Source organism: Rattus norvegicus, chromosome 5, assembly GCF_021556685.1.
Source record: "Rattus norvegicus strain SHRSP/BbbUtx chromosome 5, alternate assembly SHRSP_T2T, whole genome shotgun sequence".
Lineage (NCBI taxonomy): Eukaryota > Metazoa > Chordata > Mammalia > Rodentia > Muridae > Rattus > Rattus norvegicus.
Window position 1 is genome coordinate 118,222,377 of NC_141538.1, and position 23,861 is coordinate 118,246,237.

Below are 23,861 nucleotides of genomic sequence, written 5' to 3' on the forward strand. Positions count from 1 at the left end.
ACGTATGTTGAAGGATAGCAAGCCTTGATGAGGATATGGGGAAGAAATGGAACCATTACAGACAGCTGCTGGGAAAGTCAGTCAGTGCAGCCTCTGTTGAAACCACAATAGGCTGCACATAGAAACCAGTGAAAGTGGAACTATGGCATGCCCCCCACCGCTCTGAGGACTGTGCTGACTAGGGTGGTGAGGGATGAAGACATTGCATACACACAGACACACAGACACACAGACACACAGACACAAAAATACCTCAGATTGAGTGGTCTGGGCTTTCTGATGGAGAACTTGCTGGACCCTAGAAGCTCAGCATTTTTCCTATATTCGATAAGACAGGGAGGTGGGTTTATTGCATTCCGGTGAGCACAGAGGTAGCTTAGCTAATGTTGGTAGAAACAGTCCCTGTAGGGGGAGCATCTTCAGACCATAAACACCCTGGGGACTGGGGGCGGGGGACAGTGTGCAGCTATGCTGGACTTTTTCAGCACACATTGTCAACATTCACACTAGGACCAGAGGAAGGCTTTGCCGTCCCTTTGAGCCTCACCCAGGGAAAGCTTTGCCACCCCCGGGGGTCTGAGGCACTGGGGTCCTTGGCATAGTGTTCATGCCAACAATAAACACTTATTCAGAACTTCACTCCCTCCCTACAGAGATGCCATGAGCATCATCAATCCCAATACTGCATTTGCAGCTAAAGAAAATGAAACCAGTGGATCCCTGCACCCAGTTCTTCATTGCTAGCAATACCCAAATAGAGAATGAGTCTAAGTGTCGCCAACCAATGAATAGGTAAAGAATGCAGGCTTGTGTGTGTGTGTGTGTGTGTGTGTGTGTGTGTGTGTGTGTGTGTGTGTGTAAAAGGAGGAAAACCCCTGTTTCGTGATACCCTTTGGTTTGGTTGATTTTGTTTATCCTTTGGATAAACCCAGAGGGTGTTACATTAAGTAAGCTCTGCAGGCATATAATAATAAACACCATGATCTCTCTCATATGTGAAAATGTTAAAAGTCAAACTCCTAAACAGAGAGAAGAATGGTAGGCACCAGGAACTAGTGTTGGGCACTGGGGAAATGGCTGTCAAAGGGTATAAAATTTCACTTTAGAAGGAATAAATTCAAAAGATCTATTACACGTTGTAATGACTAAAGTTAGCGCTAGTCATCTGGAAATCACTAACGTTGTAAGATAATACATATGTCAGTTTAGCTTGATATAGCCACTTCACAATACATATGTATTTCAAAACATCTTGTGGTAAACCATAAGCACTAATATACACAGTTTCCATTTGTCAGTTCTGAAGGAAGAAATGTCTATGATGTACGACTGCACTCTTCCCATGAGGAGAGACTCGCTGTATCATGGCAGTGAGGGGCTCCCTGTCTGACTGTCTGAGATCAAGTTTTAATAGTGAGAGAAGAAAATGGCTTGTGACTAAGTACCAAAGAAACACTCGGGATACTCAAGAGAAGCAGTCTGGAACTCAGAGGTACACAAGCCTCAGGCAGACAAAACTTCTGAAGCAGAGCTAGTGTGACTGAACTGGAGGAGTGTTCCCCGAGACACTACCCCGCTGCACTTGTGAGGGCCTCAGCTTCAGTGGCACAGATCGCTTCTTAAACAAGCAAAACTCTAGAGTTTTAAATAACATCTTCCCACTTTTAATGTCTGCCTTTAGAGAACATGAGCCTAACTTAAAAAATGACATCCTTTATAAACTTCCGTTTCCTCGTCAATAAAATATAAAAACACAGTACGAGAAGTTCTCTATTTTGTTTTTGAGAAGATCCAATGAATGAAAGCAAGGATGGGTGTGGTCAGCAATAGAGCACTTGCCTAGCCTGTGGAAGCTCCACCCCCACCCCTCCCCGGTCACTCCCTGCTGCCATAACAAGAAACAAACACTGTAGATTGGGAAGTGCTAGACACCGTTAGCAAAACTGTCATGAAAGATGAGTTGTCCCCAGTGGCAGAGGCAACGGGTTTAAACGCCACACGTCACACACCTGTAGAATCTGTAGAACAGCGAGAGAGAGCTTTGCAAAATGTAAATCAAATTATGGCCACTTTGTCTTAAAACCCACCAATGGATTCCCTCTCAGAAAACAAAAACAAAAACAAACAAAAAAATAAAAAGCAAACAAACAAAACCCAACGTTTTTCCCACTCTTTCCCTGGCTTTCAAAGCTTCCCATGATCTGGGTAGTTAATCTATCTCACTCAAGTCCCTGTCTCCTTCACTTGATCTAATTCAGCCCTGGGGCCCTATCTCTCACTTGTCTCCTCTTACGGTCTTAACACTGGACAACTAACGACTGGGTACAGCCCTGGCCCTGGGGCACAGTAGTCTCATTCTTAAACTCAGCTCTCAGTAGCCCACCAAGGTGCCTCAGGCCCAAGTGCCACCTTAAGACTGTGTAATTCTTGGGGTTGGGGATTTAGCTCAGTGGTAGAGCGCTTGCCTAGCAAGCACAAGGCCCTGGGTTCGGTCCCCAGCTCTGAAAGAAAGAAAGAAAAAAAAAAAGACTGTGTAATTCTTGGCAGACTTAGCATCTGACACGGTCCTGGATTCCTATGACTTGAGTTACTTTATGACTGTGTTGCTCCCCAGGGATAAGGTCCATCAAGAAGGAACCTACACGATCTGTATAGCTATTGTATCCAAGAGCCTCCGAAATGGCACGTGGTTGTACAAATTCATCATGGCAGTAACGATGGTGCTATTTGAGCAGACAGTTTAGTAGAGAAGTGGCAAAGGCCTGGGTTAGGATCAGTGTGGTTTCTTGGGCCCTGTTCTGGACTCATTAATTAGAGTCTAAAGAATATAGCTCACATACCCAGATTTTTATAAACATTTAAGTGGGTAAAGATTGTGACTTAAGTGGCCTCAGAACATATTTTTTCATAATGAGTTTTTAAAACTGAATTCTAGAACAATTTTGTTTGTAAGGTTTTCATACAGCTACATGATTATTAAGGCCAGCCAAGTTCTTAGCCTATTCTCAAACCAATAAACAGAGATGGCAAGAGCTATTATTGCCTTTCTGGCATGGGCCTGCAGCATATGCATTTGGAGAGAAGGGAGTCCCTGTGCCCCAAGACAGCCATGTGGAGGCACACATGGAAATGAGGGTCTTACACAGAGGTGAGAAAATTAAACTGAGAACATAGATTTCCCTTTGTATTTCTGACTCTTCGCAATTCTTAGGCACTGAGAATATAGATGTATTTCACTTTTCCCATGTCACGAAGTTTTATAATGGGGCAACTGTGTATAATCAGTTTTACTTTTAAAATTACTATTGGGGCAGGAGAGATGGCTCAGTGGTTGAGAACTCAGGCTTCTTTTCTAGAGGACACAGGTTCAATTCCCAGCAATCATGTGGTGGATCACAAACATCTGTCACTCCAGTTCTAATGGATCAATCCCCTTCTTCTGACCTCTTCAGGCACCAGGTACACAGACATGCATGCAGGCAAAATATCCACACATATTAGATACATTTTTTTTAAGTTTAAAAATAGCCATGGTTATCCTTCAGGTTCAAATAATAGTAAATTTGTGTCAGCTCATCCAAACACTGAAGCAAGTAACAGAAAGAATTACCAGTAGAATCTCACTGAAGACTGGTCTAGAAACTCAAAAGGTCAGCAATCTGCAGTGAGGAAATCGCACTAGGACTTACCGTGCATTGAGCTTTGGCTCAGACCCAGGGCAATACACAGCATCTTAGTGAATACTCTCTTTTACATGAGTGGGGCTCATGATCACCCTCTTACAGATTAAATCTGCAAGGAGTAGGAGTGTAGCTCAGCGCTGCCTTGCATGCCTGTGGCCCTGCATTTGCTCCTCAAGATCACAGCAAAAGACAAAGTGTCCCCCAAAAATATATAACTTGTTCACTTCCAGTTTGGTTTCAACACTAGGCAACTAGTTGACCCTGATGTCATCCATAGATGACACCTGACTACACTGCGCACACATTTGTATCCTCAGTCATTCTAAAAACTGGTTCGCTCTGGCTTATTTGGCTATTTCAGGGAGATCATCCCCCTCCTTCAGACTAATGTCTTCTCCTTTTGGATGTTACCTCTCTGATCATTTCTAGTTTCGCCCCTGTAAGACACTCTTGAATATATCTAATCTGATTCACTCTCCTTGTTTAGTGATCCAATTCTTAAGGTCTGGGGTGGGGGATGTTTCTTGCTGACATCTATGGCTTCCCGGAATAATCAGCTGATACCTTGAAATACTTTTCCAGTCTGATGACAACATGCTAGAGAGTGGTTTATGGTTGTGGCATTTTTAATATAAATAGAACTCCACATGTAGGTCCAGGCAATGTGATGTGTGGTTTGGAACCAATGTTCTAGGTTGCCAAGATTATTTTAAATCTTGACCCAACCACCTGCAGTGTTAGCTATTGGACCCTCCTCTGTGTCATCTGAGGATTTCATGCACTGAAAAGTCTATTCCTTTTGCAAGTGTTTATAGAAATGTTAACCTGTAGAAACTGAAGTGTATACATAACATAGCAGGAGTGGTTTTGTGAGTACAGTATCAGATCAAGCATGAGAATGAGAATTCAGTCATTAGAATTGACCTTGAATGCACTACCCAATAGTAGTTGGCCTACCCTTGCCTTGAATCCTCTGTGATGCCACATATAGGCAATATACTTGTATGAGCATTTCTACTTCTGGTAAACCTTTTTAGAAATATCCTTACCAGTATAACTGATTATCTTATAATCAACCACATTGATTAAGCAGCAAGTATTCTGTTAAAAGTAAAGCATCAAACTGGAGAGATGGCTCAGAGGTTAAGAGCACTGATTGTTCTTACAGAGGTCCTGAGTTCAATTCCCACAACCACATGGTGGCTCACAACCATCTGTAATGGAATCCGATGCTCTCTTCTGGTGTGCCTGAAGATAGCAACAGTGTACCCATATACATAAGATACATAAATAAACCATTTTTTAAAAGTAAAATATCATGCATATGTGCTAGGATCTCAGAATTGAAGTAACAATTCCTAGCATGGTGGAATATTTGTGGAAAGTGTTGTGAGAGAACACACACACACACACACACACACATATACACAGACACACACACAGAGACACACACACAGAGACACACACATATACACAGACACAGAGACACACACATATACACAGACACACACACACAGACACACACACAGACACACACACAGACACACACACAGACACACACACACACACACACACACACACACACACACACACATGCACCATGAGAAAAGAAAGTAAGAATGGCTTCCTATAGGAAGGTCATCAGAGTTTGACACATAGGAGTAAAGTAAATAATGGGGGTGGGGGTTGTCACTGTGTACTGTGACCACAAAGAGCTCTGAAGCTACATTAGTGACTTCATTTTTCATGTGGAAATAGTTAAATGTCAAGAGCCACATCCTCAAAGCCTTCTCCGTGAACTTAGATTTTCATAGTCACCCCTGCCTTGAGAATCCTACAGTTGTTTTCCCATCCTAGTTAGCTTGTTTGTCACTAACAGGACATAGATTTTCCATACCTCAACACTGTAGAAGGGCATCATGAACTGAAAATACTGTCTCATAGCCTCCCTGTATCCTTCCACAGTTCTAGAAGCATCCTTGATGACTTGAAAGGGGCAGTAGTGATGAACGCTAAACACGTACAGAGGGTGAAGCTAGGGAGAAAAAAAATCACACACACACACACACACACACACACACACACACACACAAGTAAGGGTCTGGAAAATTAGACGCACGCTTCATGGTGACAAGGTCATATGTGTACTGTATCCTCTTCGATCCAAGTAACTAGCAGAGTGTCAAAGTGTCTTTCAATTAAATAAACAAAACGTGAGCTAAGAAGCCTAACAGCAACTGTACCTGTGGCCTCTGTTGCAAGGATAGATAGGTTCTGACTCTAGAATTCCTTGTTTAGGCTCCTGCGTCTGTAGGGTGGGGCTGGTTTTATGAATGGTTTTTGTTTTTTCCCTCTTTTCTTTGCTACTTTATAAATATTATACACTACATATTCTTTCATGTTTGACTTATTTTGATTGCTAGATTTTTAAAGGAGTCCATTAGTTTGCACATAGCTGTGTCTCATTCTTCCTTTTCATTCTTGTATAGTATTTCAACATCTGGATACTTAACCATTTTACTTATTTATTTCACCTAGTGATGGTTATTTGTGTGACTTAACGACTTCTAAAACTACATTAAATATTGTTTCATAAATGTTCTTTCTTTGTTGGTGTTGGGCTTTGTTTGTTTGGTTTTTGAGACACTAACTCATTTTGTAACCCAGGATAATCGTGAGCAGGCTGTCTCAGTCTTCAAGTGCTGGGATTACAGGCGTGAGCCCATATATCCACCTTAGTGTTGCTGTGACTTCCCATGACACATTTCTTAAAGCAAGCCTTTCTACTGACAGGTTCATAGAGCCAGAGAGTAAGTTCTGGGTCGTAAGATGTTCTTACTTTCAACATTAACTGATAATGCCAAAGTGCCTCCCATAGTAACTGCAGGAATCTCGTGGCCACCGCAAGTATGAGAACGTGACTAGTAGGTGTGCACTCCTACTAAGAGTTGGTCTTGTCAGTCTGTCCATCTTAACCATCCTGCTGCTCCTCCTGTTTTATTCGATTGTGATTTAATTTTTTATTCTCAGGAGTAATGGGCAAGTTTGGTTTACACTTTTTTTTTTTTGCGTCTTTTTTTTTTTTTTTATTAACTTGAGTATTTCTTATATACATTTCGAGTGTTATTCCCTTTCCCGGTTTTGGTTTACACTTTTAATGATCCTTTGTGATGTGTCTGCCTAAGTCTCTGGCTTATTAGGCAGATTTATTACCTTTTATCAGTTTTTATCGTCCCAGCTGTGTGATTTTATCTGTTATATCTTTCATAAATATCTTCTGTTTGTGGCTTCTATCCCACTTTCCTAACGACATCTTCAGAGACAAGGAAATCTTTGCTTTTACGTCATTCGCTGTATTAATGGTTGTGTCTCTGTGTGTCCCTTCACCTAGTTTTCCCAACAGAAGTTTGTAGAGACACTAGCCTGGTCCCTTCCAGAACCCACACAGCTTGAACTTTCACCTTCAGCTTCCCCTTTCAGATCTGCTGAAGCTGGTAGGAACCGTGAGTAAAGAAATTTGCTTTCTTGGGTCTGAGAAGACAGGCTATGTCCATTCATTTTATTCTTCTCCATAGCCAGCTGGCCCCTCTGGAAAGAACCATTAGGAAGCATGTCTTTGCTTTAATCTACAAATCCTGGTTTCCTTAAGGCACGCCCCCCCTTTTTTTTCATTTAGATGACTCTAGTACACTCTGAATCTGGTGCATAATCTGAGTCCTCCTGCTCTTCTCCAGGTGTCCTGAATATTCATTGCCACTCCTGTTACCGTATGCACCTAGAGTAACCTTTTCACTCCATTTCCAAATGCTCTTTGGGTTTTCATTGGGAGCATAAATCTACAGAAAACGTAGAAAGAAATAGCAACGTCTGGATAGTATAGCGCTGCACGGCTATAGACATGACTTACATCTCTTTTACTAGGCATTCTCCTTGCACATGTTTATTCTGAGGTTTATTCTTCAGGATCGATAGTCTTCAGCTTGTAAAGACATTTATTTAATTTTTTTAATTTACTGTTAACTGAGACTGGGAAGTAGAAATGCAGTGGGTTTTTTTTTTCCAGGTAGAGCATGTCTCTGGTGATCTTATAACTTACCTGTTAAGTCTAGTAATTCTTGTTCATTCTTGATTCTCTGTATACTTGATAAACATAATAAACAAAAAGATGAGTTATGCTCTTCCTTTATGAAAACTCATATAGTTTATGAGTTATAATGCTATAAACCCATTACTTCAGTAGCCAAGATCAGAACAAGAGCAGGGTCAGCACATCAGCCAGGATCAGCACACAGGATGAGGATTCCAGTTAGTTAGGATAACACACTAGCTACTGTCAGTGCAATGGGTGGCATTGAGTGCATTAACTAGCATCAGTGCAATGGAAATAGAGGCAGTAATAGCCGATAATCCTGTGTGCTTCTCACTCTCAGCTCTTTATATTGTATTATTATAGATGGTGCTTGCTATGGGGTTTCCCTTAGAGCTTAATCCCTTTGCACAGCAAATAACATATATAGATATTAAATTGTGTTTGATGTTTTCATGCATAGAGTTAAGTGATTATATTCTGTCTCCTGCATTCAACTAACGAAAGACATTGGTGAAGTTTTTAATGCCAAACCAACCTTGAATTCCTGGAATAAGCCCATATGAGTGGTGATGTATTGGCTTTTTATATTATTGCTAAAGCTTCTTTGTGACTATTTCATCCAGGGTTACTTTAATTAGCACTTTTATATCTGTCTTCCTAAGAGTGATCAGTGCAGAATTCTTGGGGAAGTTTTGGTATTGAGGTGATATTTTTGACGTGCCACAGCATGGCAGCGTCTGCCCATATGACTCACATAGCATAAGGGAGCCTCGAATTTTTGGTTTTCTGGCAGAATTCTCAGAAAATTGGTACTAACTATTCTTTTAAGTGACAGGTAAATTTCCCTGGAAGAGCCATTTAGTCATGGGTTTTTTTCTTATTTAAAGTTTTATCACAGATTCATCTTCTCTAATAATTATCAATCTATTTATACTTCCCTTTTCTCTTATCATCCACTTAAGTTGTGCTTCTTGGGGGATTTATCCATATTGTATGCATGGTTAATATATTTACATAGTTATTACATTTTAATATGTGTAATCCCTATAATAATGCCCTCTCAATATTTGTGATATTGACCTCTTGTATTTTCTGCTTTATTTCTCACTTTTGCTGTCTTCTTCTATGAAGACTGAATTATTGTAAATAACTTTGTAATTATATTTACTTTACTAATAATTTATTTTATATTTATATTATCTATATTATTTCTAATATAAAATTATATGCTATTTTATAAATTTAATAATTTTATAAATTAATATATTTTGATAAATTATAATAAAACTATATCATTTTAATAACATTAACCATGAGGAAAGATTAATTTTATTAGCTTGTGAAATGAGCTTCTAGCATTTTGGTGCACTCTCTTCTGTTTTGTCTTAATTAGTTGCTGTTACTATATTTCTGTCTCTTGCTTTCTGACTTATTTTAATCTGTAGCTCTTTCTGCAAACTTCTAAAATGAGTTGTAGTTCTTCATTTCTCACTCTTTTCTACTATGCGGCTTGTATGTGTTTCTCTAGTGCATGTGCAGATGCCAAAGATTTCACCTAAGCATAACTTTAGCTCTATTACATTACATTTGTTCACTCTTTTCCATTCACATTGTTTCCTATTCCCTTTGCCATTCTTTCTCTGAATGATGGGACTATAGAACTCCATTTCTTAACTTCAAACTATCTGGACTGGCATGGTGACATATTCCCAGCACGAGGGAGATCGGGCAGACAGACCTCTATGTGTTTGACAAGGCCTAGTTTATGTAGCTAGCTCCAGGCCAGCTAGTGACAGAGAATGAGACCCTGACTGAAACAAACACAGGAAAGTTAAGGGGGACAGGATTTTTCAGTTCTTACTGGTGTAACTTCTAGCCTAAACACCAGAAAGGGAATTTTCTGAATAGTTTCAGAAACTTTGTTAGGTTTCTATATTCTTGAGGAAAAAATTCATATTTTGACATTATAAGGTGACTTATTCTATACCTGCTTCAATCAAGTTTTTTCTCTCTCCTTACTGGTTTGAGGCGTTTAGGTCCCATTAGATACTAAAGTGATCATTGAAATTTCTTGATGTGATTAAAAATAAGCCAATTTCACTTTTCAGTTTCTTCACTCCTAGCTTTGTATTTTTGCCTGATGTGTGTGTATCATGTTACTACACACACACAATTCCCCGTGAGTTAATCCTTTCTTCATTAAAAAGTGCTTTCCTCTTGTTCAATAATGCCTTACAATTTGTGTAGCTATAATAGCATTTGAGACTACTTATGTACTTTCTGTTGTTCCTTTCAGCCTCCCTCTATTTCTGTGCTCTGGGTGCATGTCTTCTGCATAGGTAAAGGTTGTATCTTATTATCCCTATACCCAGAGCCCACGTGGTCTGTTTCTGTTGCCTGCGGGGTCTGCCATGTTATTCCCATAATCTTGTTTCCTTGTATGTCTAGTTATTTTTCTTTTTTGTTATTAAACAGTAGTTGCTACATTTGAGTGTTTGTTGATAGGGTAGATTTGAAATCTAGGATGATGTTATCTTCCTCGGGGAATATTCACATTTATCTCTTCCCTCAAGCCATAAGTATTTCAATCTAATTTGAAGATAATTCAAAACTGACTTTAGCCCTAGTGGCATCCATTTCCAGTTCACCTGTATGCTTGGCATTTATACATGCTGAGGCAGCTTCCAATTTCTGTTTATCTGCCAACCTCTCAGGCACACTCTCCAGACGTCAAATACTCCTCACGGAAAAGGAGGCCCCAATACTCACCTTTGGCCTGGTCATTGGTTTTTGTTGTTGCTCTGTTTTGTTTTTGTTTTGTTTTTTGAAACCTTGTTCATTCTCCTAAGTCTTGCATAGATATTCTAATCTTCTATCAGCTTTCCTTGTCCTCAGCAGGATGCAGCCTAAACTGTGCTGTCATCAACTGTAATATGGGTCTACAAGGTTGCCTCATAGTTTCTGCTCTTTAGTATAGGTAATCATTACACTTTTCTCTTTTTGTTGTGTTTACGAAAGTATCACATTCCTACATTTAAACATTTACGATGCGGACCTAGCTGTTACATTGCTTTATTGATGGGAAGGTAGCAAAGCAAGACCCTGTATGTGTTTGTACATTTCTTGCTTTCTGGATCCTTTGTTGGTTAAATATGCAAATGGGAAACCCACAGGTGGAGGGTTGACTTCCCTTGAACACTTTGATTATTTCCTCAAGATAAATTCCTAGACACATGATTTTATGGGGAAGTAGTGTAGCTCATACATGTACAAGACTTGACATTTGATCCCCAAGACGAAAAACTGAACATTTCCTGAACTGTAATTGCTGGACAGAATATAGAAAACATTCCATATATTGCCAAGTTGTTCTCCAGAGAATATTTCTTCTTCTTTTTTATTTTTGCACTTAAAAACAAATATTTTTACTTAAATATATTTTATACTTTTTATGTATGAGTGTGTCTATGCACATATGTGCCGGTGCCCATCAAATCCCCTGGTGCTAGAGGTACACATGGTTATGAGCTGCATGCTGTGAGTGTTAGGACATGAACATGTGTTCTCTAGAAGGATAACAAGCATTCTGGACTAAACCACCAACCAAAGAGGACACATGGATAGACCCATGGCTCCAGCCCCATATGTAGCAGAGGATGGCCTCAATGGGAGGAGAGGCCCTTGGTTCTGTGAAGGTTCTGTGATGCCCCATTGTACGTGAATGCCAGGGTGGGGAGGTGGGAGTTGGTGGGTGGGTGGGGGAGCACCCTCATAGAAACAGGTGGAGAGGGGATGAGACAGGGGTTTTCCAGAGAGGAAACCGGGAAAGGGGATAACATTTGAAATGAAATAAATAAAATATCCAATAAAAAAAAGATGTATTTGATTCCCAGAACTTTCTTCTCAGAGAGAATTTCTAATACATGTTTCTACCAGTGGAAACAATGCTGTTGACCTCCAAACATCAGAACTTCTGAGCACTTAATCTCAAACCAAAATAAATAAGATTTATCATTAAAATGTTTTAAAACAAAGAATTTTTTTATTAACTTGAGTATTTCTTATTTACATTTCGAGTGTTATTCCCTTTCCCGGTTTCCGGGCAAACATCCCCCTCCCCCCTCCCCTTCCTTATGGGTATTCCCCTCCCAACCCTCCCCCCATTGCCGCCCTCCCCCCAACAGTCTAGTTCACTGGGGGTTCAGTCTTAGCAGGACCCAGGGCTTCCCCTTCCACTGGTGCTCTTACTAGGATATTCATTGCTACCTATGAGGTCAGAGTCCAGGGTCAGTCCATGTATAGTCTTTAGGTAGTGGCTTAGTCCCTGGAAGCTCTGGTTGCTTGGCATTGTTGTACATATGGGGTCTCGAGCCCCTTCAAGCTCTTCCAGTTCTTTCTCTGATTCCTTCAACGGGGGTTCTATTCTCAGTTCAGTGGTTTGCTGCTGGCATTCGCCTCTGTATTTGCTGTATTCTGGCTGTGTCTCTCAGGAGCGATCTACATCCGGCTCCTGTCGGTCTGCACTTCTTTGCTTCATCCATCTTGTCTAATTGGGTGGCTGTATATGTATGGGCCACATGTGGGGCAGGCTCTGAATGGGTGTTACTTCAGTCTCTGTTTTAATCTTTGCCTCTCTCTTCCCTGCCAAGGGTATTCTTGTTCCCCTTTTAAAGAAGGAGTGAAACATTCACATTTTGATCATCCGTCTTGAGTTTCATTTGTTCTAGGGATCTAGGGTAATTCAAGCATTTGGGCTAATAGCCACTTATCAATGAGTGCACACCATGTATGTCTTTCTGTGATTGGGTTAGCTCACTCAGAATGATATTTTCCAGTTCCAACCATTTGCCTACGAATTTCATAAAGTCGTTTTTGATAGCTGAGTAATATTCCATTGTGTAGATGTACCACATTTTCTGTATCCATTCCTCTGTTGAAGGGCATCCGGGTTCTTTCCAGCTTCTGGCTATTATAAATAAGGCTGCGATGAACATAGTGGAGCACGTGTCTTTTTGATATGTTGGGGCATCTTTTGGGTATATGCCCAAGAGAGGTATAGCTGGATCCTCAGGCAGTTCAATGTCCAATTTTCTGAGGAACCTCCAGACTGATTTCCAGAATGGTTTTACCAGTCTGCAATCCCACCAACAATGGAGGAGCGTTCCTCTTTCTCCACATCCTCGCCAGCATCTGCTGTCACCTGAGTTTTTGATCTTACCCATTCTCACTGGTGTGAGGTGAAATCTCAGGGTTGTTATGATTTGCATTTCCCTTATGACTAAAGATGTTGAACATTTCTTTAGGTGTTTCTCAGCCATTCGGCATTCCTCAGCTGTGAATTCTTTGTTTAGCTCTGAACCCCATTTTTAATAGGGTTATTTGTCTCCCTGCAGTCTAACTTCTTGAGTTCTTTGTATATTTTGGATATAAGGCCTCTATCTGTTGTAGGATTGGTAAAGATCTTTTCCCAATCTGTTGGTTGCAGTTTTGTCCTAACCACAGTGTCCTTTGCCTTACAGAAGCTTTGCAGTAAAACATAGAATTTTAAAGAGGAGTTTTGTGCCCTGCTGTGTAATAATTATATCTTTGACTTTTTCCCCTTTTGGGTGTGAAAGATGAGTCATGAGCTTGAAGACTATTGGGTTCTAGAACAAGCAATTAGAGAATAAACTCATATAAAACTTGGTTTCCTGAACATCACCAGAGATAAGCAGTAACCTCCAACCCTCTGGTGACCAAAGTAAGACTCCTCTTACATAAGGTGGTCATATTCTCTCAAGTAAAAGGCAGACAATATGAACAAGTTTCAAACTTGTAATGGCTCCGTAATTACTGGAGTAATGAACAGTCAGAGACAGTAAATATTTGGTTCCAATCCCGTTAAATTCAGAGTATGGTCCAAAGTCCGCAACAAAGCCTTGTGAGGTCAGCCCTATACCTGTCTCTTCTGCCTAGGCTCTCTCCTTTGCTACCTTATATCAATGGCCACCTGACTTCCTCCTCACTCCCAGACTTTTACACAGTTTTCTTATTTCCCATATATCACAGATCCACAGTGAACCAACTTTGATTTGTGCTTCAAAATGCAGCTCAGCCATCACTTCTGCTAAGAAACTGCCCCGCCACAGGAATAACATGTTCCTATTTTATCATACGCTACATTTCATGGCCACCATCACGCCACTGCCTAGCTATACTCCTCTGCCTGTCACTAACTGTATCGGGAACTGGTGATGACAACAATTATGTCACATCTCCCTTTATACCTTGAGCACTACACCAGAAAATAACAGCTATCAAATAAATTATCCCTAAATTAAGTCTTTTCCCTATAGACATTTTTCTGGTTTAGCCAAACATCTTTTATTAAGGAGAATTCAGCCTAGTAGTCTATTTCCATTAAAAAAAAAAGTTAAATGAGAAACAGCTGCATAACATCCCAGAAAGGGGGAAGTAGGAGGGACATGTGTGACAAGCCAGGGCCTTTGTGTTTTGGGTAAAGAAAGTGAATTTCATGGACATCAAGTGTCTTATCCAAGGTCACTCTGCAAAGTCATAGAGGAAAAGGAGTGAGCATACAAGGCTCCTCACCTCAAGGCTGAACATCCTCCCTCTAAATTAAGGACTTAATGTAGGAGCAACTGTGGTGGAGATGGGCACATAACTCACAGAAGGGAGTCTCCAAGGGTGGCTGCATGCTGAGGAGACAGCTGGCCTCTCTCCTCTTACCTGCCCAAAATGCCAAAAAGAGAAAATCTATAATATCAGCACGAGGAGAGAAAAGACGACACCGTGCGTGTTTCGTGCAGAGCATTGCGTTCTGGGTGTGTTACTGTATGTGCTTTTAAAAATACCATCAGCTGACTTTATTCTTTATCAGATGGGGAAATAAAAGCACCGAGGCACGCCTGCCTTTTAAACTAGGTTTTGGGGAAATGAACATCTAGTTCTACGGGTGTGCTCTTCTTGGGCTGTTTACTAATGGACGACCGCCCTGTATAAACCACAGATACTTTCCACTGGGAGGTATCATGGAAATAGATGAGAAATTAAATTCAACAAAGATATTTACCTGCCAAGTTACATTGATAATTTAATCATGACATTGGAGTTTTATTTCTAAATACTGTTAGAAAAATGAAACGGAGATGTTGAATGACTCAGGTCCTGTTGTAACTCATGGGATCATTAAATATAACGGTAAACCGTGTGGATTCTGCGGTTATGATGTCTTCAGATCAGGGACTTTGAGGAAATAACTTTCCAGCCCTTACCTAGGCTCCCTCATCAAAGAATGGCGGTAGTCAGGGTACATTTGTGATAGCTGTGTTATGGATTAAATGAGATGCCTGCAAAGTGGTTTTAAAGCTGTCAGTCGCATGGTAAGTCTTACCGTTACTTATCATTGCAGAGGCCTTTGAATAAATGCAAATTGGTAATCATCTACAGATCTACTGGGGATGGGAATTAACCAATCGTGCACCAAAATGCAGGCCTTCCACTATGGGAATAATTTTGGAGAATATAATGTATCCCCAATGACTGCTATAACATTATGCCACGTGAGACCTGCAAAGGAAAACGGGCGAGTCGCAAGCATCAAATGTTATAATCATCTATAACTTCTGGGTTTCCACAGAGCAGTTCTTCCAAAACATAATTAAGGGTTTGAAAGTCAAATGATATGAGTGCTAGTTTTAATTACCGCTTGGTGAACTTTAGTGTGTTAGGATTGTCACAACTTTCCTTAAGGATTACTCCGAAGCCCAGCAATACACTGGGAAATTATTAACTCCTACTTTGGTACAGCAATTATCTGCATTACAAGGTTTATGCAATTAGCTGTTTAAGATGTCATTATATTTTGCCATCTGGTACACAGGAGTTTATGCATATGAACAGGCACGTGTTGAAGTGATTTTCACTATATGACTTGTTCTCAACCCAAGCCATCTCTCTAATGAGGGAAGTTACGGTGCGTCGCGCATTAGTGGCAGGTGCACACCATCAAGCTTCATTTTCATCGAAAACCTTCATTTTTCCATTCTAAAGTATTCTGCACAAGTGCTGGGAAATTAATTAGTCGCTCTCGATTCAAGGCCTGCAGGCATGTTCCTTAGCAGTCAGAGGGGGCGAGGCTTCAGTCAGGGACCTCTCTCTCCTCCTTTCCACTCTGACAGCTCTGCAAGGAACCCTCAGGTAGTGAAAAGACCCGGCATGAGCTCCTGTAGTTGATCTTGCAAAGTGGGAACGAGGGACCTGGCCTTGGGGCGCCCTACACCCCCCTTTGCGCCCAATATAAAAAACAGATGATCCGATCGCGCTGTCCGGTTACAGAGAACTAGATCCCTAACCTGCCTCTACGTCTGCGCCCCCTTTGTGGATCCCCGGCTGAAGCACATTAAAGCGGCGCCCTCTGGTGTCCGCTTGCGACCGCCGGGTCACATTTAGAGGCTCTGGGATGAAAGTTGTCACCGGATCGGATCGGACCACCAAACTGAGGATCTGTAACTCTAAAATGAACCTTTCCGTCGCACGCGCTGAGTGCGCCACCCCGCTGTCCAGAACGTCTAGGGAATGGGTAACACCTTCCAGGCCCTCCACACTGGACCAGGGTCCCAAGACCCGGGAAGATGCCCCGCGGAAGAGACAGGTTGCAGCATGAAAGTGAGTGAGAGAGTGGACATAGGACAGACCGCACCCCTCGCTCCCGCCCCCTCCCTGGTAGTGAGGGACAGGGAGAGGCCAGGGGATGCAGAGTGAGCACACGTGCTGCTATAGTAATGTGGCACTGACAACCAGCTGGAGCTGCCACTTCCTCTGCGTGGTGGGCATTGCCATTCTTGGGATGCATGGCTCTGGAGTTGCTAGGGAAAACATCCTCCTCCAACCTGCCACCCCCTCTTGGCACCATAGCTGTCTCTTAAGTTTTACCCTCCCTCAGCCCCAGATAGGCAGGCGTGTTTCCACTATCTCAGTCTGGGTGCCAGTCCAAGAGTTTAGTTCTCTCCAAAAGGTCAACGGGCTCGTGGCAAGCAGTTAAATCTATGGGATTGATAAAGTCACCCCTCGAGGCTTTTCTTTGGACATTCTTGCTCCCCACCTCCTCCCTTCCCCCCCTCCCCCAGTCTTTCATCTTTTACCTTTGGAGCAGAAACTGACTGAAAAGGGACTAAGGAAAGAAACCTGGACTCTTCTCATTTTCCACACTAGCTTTACAGGGGGTTTGGGTGGGGTGGGGTGAGGGGGCGAACTGGATGTCTTACAGGCAACCGGCATTATTTTTGAAGAAGTAAGTTTATGTGTTGCACTGAACCAGGTCACATCATCATAGTAAAGAATAAAAAACCACAAGCCAAGAGGAGAGCTCAAAACTAGGGATGGAATGAATAAAGCATCTAAATAGATGTATATGAATAAGGGGACCCCAAGGTATTGACTGTCATCTCAGAAGGTCTCTATGCAGACAAGACTCTTGCAATACAAATGAAGTTTAAGGTGCCAAGAAAAAGAAGCAAGCCTCTATGGGAAGACGGTTGCATAAAGAAACATCAAGCCCAGACTGAGAAGACTGCGGGAGGGGCTGAAACCCAGTAGATAAAACAGGGGGAATGCATAGTTGGAACTAGTCTCATCTGTCTAAAATCTGTGAATGCCTCCCACGAGTCCTGACAAGCAACGGCCTTGACCGCTAGTACTTTAGAATTACTATAACCACCATTTCTCATTTCAATAATTCCAAAGTTGTTGCCAAGATCTCTAGACTTCATGGGTGCCAAGGTGTAGGCTCCTCAGGTAAACCCGTGAGTGTGGCCCATGCTGCATTCACACCAGCAGCTGTGCTGGGTCAAACACTCAGGAGTCCTCTATGTCCACGTTTATGTAGCATTTAAGTGATGTGAAAACACCAAGGTTTTTACTACAAGCATATAGCAATTGCCTTTCTCAGCAACTGTCCCATGAAATTGGTCCTTCTAAAACCAGTAACGTGTGACACTGTTTATTGGGCTCTCAGCAATGACTTTGCAGATGACTCCATCTTCACGATGGGAGCGGGGGTTAGGAGTCTCAGACTAGTCTCACACCTGTCTGTTGTAAAAAGCCATTTTGATTTAGTAACTGTCCAGGTTCTCGGGGCTTACCTGACATTGACCGAGGGCCTTGGTCAACACAGGTAACACAAAGAAAGTTGCTAAGTTTCAGAGCGCCTTAGTGGTCCCCCATTGCTTTGTGTCTTCTTTACTAAAGACCACTGGAGACAAACTCACTTATTCTGACAGACATGTGTTTCCATAACGTAGAAAACATGGTAACAAAGTAGACAACAGCATAGGTCCCCACCCCCAGCAGAGCAGTGCTGTCCCTTGTAAATCTGTCCGTATGTGGCTGTGTATAAAATGAGGTCACACACTATAACTCCCAACTTTCCTCAAGTGCTTTCTCGAGTCACTTATTTATGGAGCAATATGGAAGATGAAATCAGAAACATTAAAATTCTAGGATGCAGGCTGTAACTTTGGGGAGGAAATGTCTGAGTTGAGACACATTCTCTTTGAGATTTGTTGCATTGTTTTATTATAGCAAAATTAAGGTCTGGACCCTAGAATGGGAGCCTAGAGGAAGTTTCTACCCTAAAACTTGTATCTCAAACTTCCAAGAAGAAACACTCTTTTATTTCTTTGTAGTTCTGCTAAAAAACAGAATAACATGGGACACATAAAGCACACTCTAAAATTCTGTCAACTGCCTCTTCTTACAACAAAGCCTTCTTAATTACCAATGAGTCACCAAAGAAGTAAATAAACAAACTGACAACCTGGCCACCTGACCTTACTGCATGACTTTAAAGCATTAGGTACCCAGTAGGGCTCTTCTGCTAATGGATTTCTTTGTGCCATGTGTTTCAAAATGAAAGTCTATTAGGTTATTAGAAACACTGTCACTATGTGGAAAGTGGAGACAACTAGCCAAAGTCTGGGCTCCTAGTCATGTATTGGCAAGTAGAAGGATTATACTTGGAGCTGGCAGGAGGATGGATGCCTGGTTTATGGACAATGCTCCAGCTAAACTATCTGTTGCTTCACTTTACGGACTCATGTACATACGTGTGTGTGTGTATGTGTGTGTGTGTGTAAGTGTGAGTGTGTGTATGTGTGTGAGTGTGTGTGAGTGTGTATATGTGTGTGAGAGTGTATGTGAGTGTGTGTATGTGTGTGTGTGAACGTGTATGTGTATGTGTGTGTGAGTGTGTGTGTGAGTGTGTGTGTGTGTGTGTGTGTGTGAGAGAGAGAGAGAGAGAGAGAGAGAGAGAGAGAGAGAGAGAGAGAGGAGGAAGCCAGAGGTCAATGTTAAGTGTCTTCCTGAGTAACTTCCCATCATAGTTTTTGACACAGGATCTCGTACTGAGCCCGGAACTTGCCAATTGGTCTTGACTGATGACCAGCAGCCCTGCAGATCTTTTCTCCCCAGTTACTCTTTGACACAGATATGGAGATTGAGCTCAGGTCACACTTGTGCACAGATAAGTTTATAGGCCAAGCCATTTTCACAGCGTCGAGGCCCTCTGATAAGTCTGGCTATTCTACTAGTTAGTGTAGAGGCAGTGCTATGGGTAGGAATGATGGTTTGGGTTTTACGCTTTGATGGATAGGAAGGGAAGCTCATGCATAATTTTCCACAGTGGTAACCCCAAAATGCTGAAAGCAGTGTAATTTGCTTCTCTGTGTAATCCAAACCTTTCATTATGAAATGCCACTACAAAAAAAGAAAAAAGAAAAGAAAAGAAAAAGAAAAAAGAAAGAAATGACTCTAATATTACAAGGACACAAAGCAGTAACATAGTCGATATTTTAAAAAAAAAAAAAGTGCAGTGTTGGCCTTGAACTCTAGCTCAATGGTAGAGCACTTGCCCAGCATTCATGAAGCCCCAGGGTTGAGCTGGGGGCAAACTTAATGTATATATTCCCATAACAAGAACAACAGAGCCCAACTGCTGTAGTTCAGATGCCAGGACAGCAATTGCTCTATTAAACTTTTCATTGGGCTGTTTGATGAAATTTGGCTGTGTAGGCCATGAGGTAAGCGCAGACTAATTATATTAATAGAAGTATAAGTCAGTCTATCTCTGGCTTTTCCTACTGCCCCCATGCCGGGCTCTTTCTTCCACTGTCAAGATTTCCTAAGGAAACTCTACAATAGTTACCACTGCTTAGGCTACAGTCCCTTCAGCACAGCTCATCCAATTCTCCTGCCTGGCTTATCTTGATAAGTCTTACAAGTGTCCCGACACAGGTGCCAGTACAGGTCACTTACGTGTAGTCAGAGGAAGGTTCCCTGTGACCCTTCTCTGCCACTTCTGAAAATGACTCCCTTGGAAAAAACAGGCAGGGACGCCAAGAACTAGCCAGTAAGCACTTTCCCCCATGGCTTCCACTTTGGTTCCTGTTTCCAGGTTCTCACCCTGCCTTCCTTTACTGACCCACATAACCTAGAATTGTAAGAGGAAACAAACCCTTGCCTCTACACCTCCCACAAAAGTGACATCCTTGACCTCCCTGGCCCTCCATTCCCCCTTTCAGGAACCCTCAGTTCTTCTCCAAGGTGCTATGAAAAATCATGTGACTTCCTATGGAAAAACTCCTAGCCTGATCTCCCAGTACTTAATACTACACATCAAAAGCAGGTTCAGAAACAGACTTGGGACTGCTGAAGTTACAGATATAACTTTCATCTCCGAACTGTATGTCCTTGTCTTTACAGTGGGGATAATGTATATCATATGACATCCACGTGGTAATTAACAATTTATAAAACAAAATGGTAATTAAGTAGTCACAGCCAGCCATTAATATGTTTCCTTTGTCTATGAGGAGATTAGCTAGAGAGAAGAGCCAATAGCCAGTGCTTGAATCAGTTATTGGGGCCACTTGGCTGGCTTTCTCATCTCTTCCTTATAAAGACCTAATCTTTCATGGAGCAGAAAACACATATTCAATGGCTTTAAAGTTTTATTTTTCAGAAGGTTTCCCCTCCTTTAAAAATAGGTAGGAGCTCTTAGCACCAGCAGTTTCTCACCTACTTTGTCTCATTAATTTAGGGGGAAAAAAAACTATCACAGCTATAGTTCTAAAGGAGATGAGAAAGGAGAGTGAATGACGGAGCGACTTGTTTAAGGTCACACAGATACTCTTCCTAATGAAATTGACTGCTGCTCTCCTTGGCTGAAACCTGGAGGAGATACTGGAATCAAAATCCAGCCAAACCATTAGAGCGCGAACAAGTCCAATCAGAGCTAGTACTGTTCTATTTCCCAACTTCTGCACGCCTCCAACGCGCATTTTCGGTATGGTCTCGTCTGTTGCTGCCTGCCAGCAGACCGATCGGTCTGGAGTGATTACAAATATGAGATGGCTGTGCCCAAAATCCGGCCTTGTTTAGGAAAGGTTCACCAGCCTTCTCACCAACGTGCTAGTTAGAACTCGACTGTAGGTGGCGCCCTGCTTCGCTTAGGGGAACTTGAAAGAAGAGAACCCGGGTCACCAGTCTCTCTCTCTCTCTCTCTCTCTCTCTCTCTCTCTCTCTCTCTCTCTCTCTCTCTCTCTCTCTCTCTCTCTCTCTCTCTCTCTCTCTCTCTCTCTCTCTCTCTCTCTCTCTCTCTCTCTTCTTTTCTCCCCCGACCTCACTCCCCCCTTCCACCCCCACCCCACCCCCGCTCCTCCGGGGTGGGCGGAGCTGAACGATTAAGCTGCACTTCCCAAGTGGTAGAGCGTAGTGATCGAGCTCTGAGCGCTCTCTGCCCAGCGTGGCGCTCCAGAGCGGTGCTCGAACCCCAATAGTCCTGCGGCCCAGGCCACCCTCATTCTTATACCCCTTTCCCCAAAGTCAGCAATGGGACTAGAGAACTGAGGACAGTGTGATCCCTAGTGTGACCCCGTGATTGAGGGGCGGGGAGAGACAACTTTACAAAGCTCTAAAAGGTCAAACCTCAAAAGACTTGCAAGAGAAGCAGCAGGGTGCACCTGCAGAGTCTGCTTAGGGAACCGCAGACCGCCTCCTCAGGACCTGCTATCTGCGCCCTGGGCGGTCTCTTCAAGGTCTTTCTTCCCTCTGACCCGGTCCTGGCCCTGAGCTTTTTCGTTGCGAAATTGAGTTCCCATATTCGAATCCCAGCTCACCCGCGTGGGGTTATACGCGATGGAGCCGGGTGTCGGGAGTGATCACATTGCAGCTGGGCTGGGGGCACTTCGAGAGACGGAACAGAGTAGGGAAGGAGAGTGGGGTCCCACGGTGGCTGGGCGCTGAGTGACCGGGTCATTGGGATGTCCCGCGGGGCGGGAGGACGTGTAGGGCGGCGCCAACCTCCGGCCTGGGTTGCTCCGCTGCGGCCACCGGCGGATACGTCCCGTGCGCGGGTTCCAGCTTGAAGATCAACCGAAGTCCTTTCTACTGCAGCAGCGGAGGGAACTCTAGGTGGATGATTTGCTCCGACTGTACTTCGCGAAGAAGACATTTTCTCCTAGAAGCTTCTGAAGTTGAGCATGTTAGGTTAGGGGGAATCGTGGGGGTCCTCCGCTCCGTACCAGCGGCCTGGGACAGGCGGGAGAGTGTGTTAGCGAGGCTGTGGGGAGGAAAAGTGAAAGCGGAACTGTATGACTCTTAGAGGTCTAGGGAAGGAAAGCCTACAGCCACTGAAAAGAATGCTTAGAAAATACACTGCAAAAAGCTTACTCTTTTACCCAAACTCTTTCTTTGATCGGAAAACAGTAAAAGACACCTGACTAGACTTTCCCCGCCCCCTACCAATTAGAACCTGTTACACGTCCTCAAGTCCATAAAATAACTGTTGGGGTAAATTTAAATAAACAATGGCAACGGGGTATGTGCAGTTGCGACGCTTGGTTGCAACTCCATTTAGTGGCAGCTTTTATCTTGAGGAAAGTTGGAGTGTATCTATTAGTCTCTTGTGCTTCAGATGTGCCGCCCCTAAGAAGGGAATACGAGAAATAGAAAATACTGTTATGGAACCATTACATTGAGACCCATTTTAACACTCTGATCTTGGAATTCCAGCACTGCACTCTTCCCTAGGGTTAACTTTAGCAGGAATATCACCAGGCCTAGTCTCTACGTGAGTCTTAAAACTTCAAGCAATTGCTTTGGGCAGTAACTCCAACAAAAGTGATCGTCATACTCCCTGGGAGGCAGAAACTGGATTTGGCCTCTTTTGAGAGGGCAGGTGTGTGATTTATTCACCGAGCTGGTGGGTAAAAGAGACAGAAACCACAAAGGCCTCGTGATCTGGTCCCCTACCAGGGCATTTATGCAGAGAATGGTGGACATGTTGAGATTGTGCTTCCAATGTTAGCAAAGCTGGTGGATGGATTGTGTCTCCTACAAAGTGGGTGCCCACATTGCACTCAGCACTCTTCCTCCTTGGTAAACTGGATGAAAAGGGTCCCCCCCCCCAAGCCATAAATGAAGTCTTCATTCCTATTCCAGGGTTGAGACCTGGGCCAAGGTCTTGAATGACTAGCTTGTAGCCCACACTTGATGAATATAACTTACCAGGAGCAAGGGAGCACTTACTGGTTTACTGAAAGTTGGTATCCTCTTTCCAAGAGATAATTTAAGAAGACACTACCTAACAGTGTGGAAACCCCTGGAGGACTAGGAATGTTCGGCTTGGGTTGTGTTTGCTAAGAGGGTTTGAGTGGAGATTTAGACACATAAAATCTGAACACTGTTATGGCTTCCACAAGCTCTCCTGTCTGAGAAAGTACAGAACTCTGCCACTTTCCCCTTGAAAAGCATAAATGAATGTGGGTGATAGACTGCTGTGCCCCTTCCCTCAAACACACACCTTTACATTCTGGGTTCTTCAGCCAGCCAAAGAGCAAGAGCTTATCACACGTAAATATGTGGGGAACAGGCCTGACTTAAGGCCAAGCACAAAGAGGCAGGAACTTTGGGCATTAGAAGGAAGGGTTATGATCAGTCAGTTGTCAGTCAGTCAGTCAGTCAGTCAGGCAATAGGAGAGGACAATGTCTGCTGCAGAGTTGCAGCAAGCAGTGGGAAACAGCTCAGCCTA

At 42.9% G+C, this 23,861-nt stretch overlaps 1 protein-coding gene across 1 annotated transcript in view; it reads left to right on the forward strand.

Moving 5' to 3' along the window:
- The window catches only part of Nfia (nuclear factor I/A), a 537,878-nt gene that overhangs the window by 148,582 nt on the left and 365,435 nt on the right, over positions 1–23,861 (forward strand).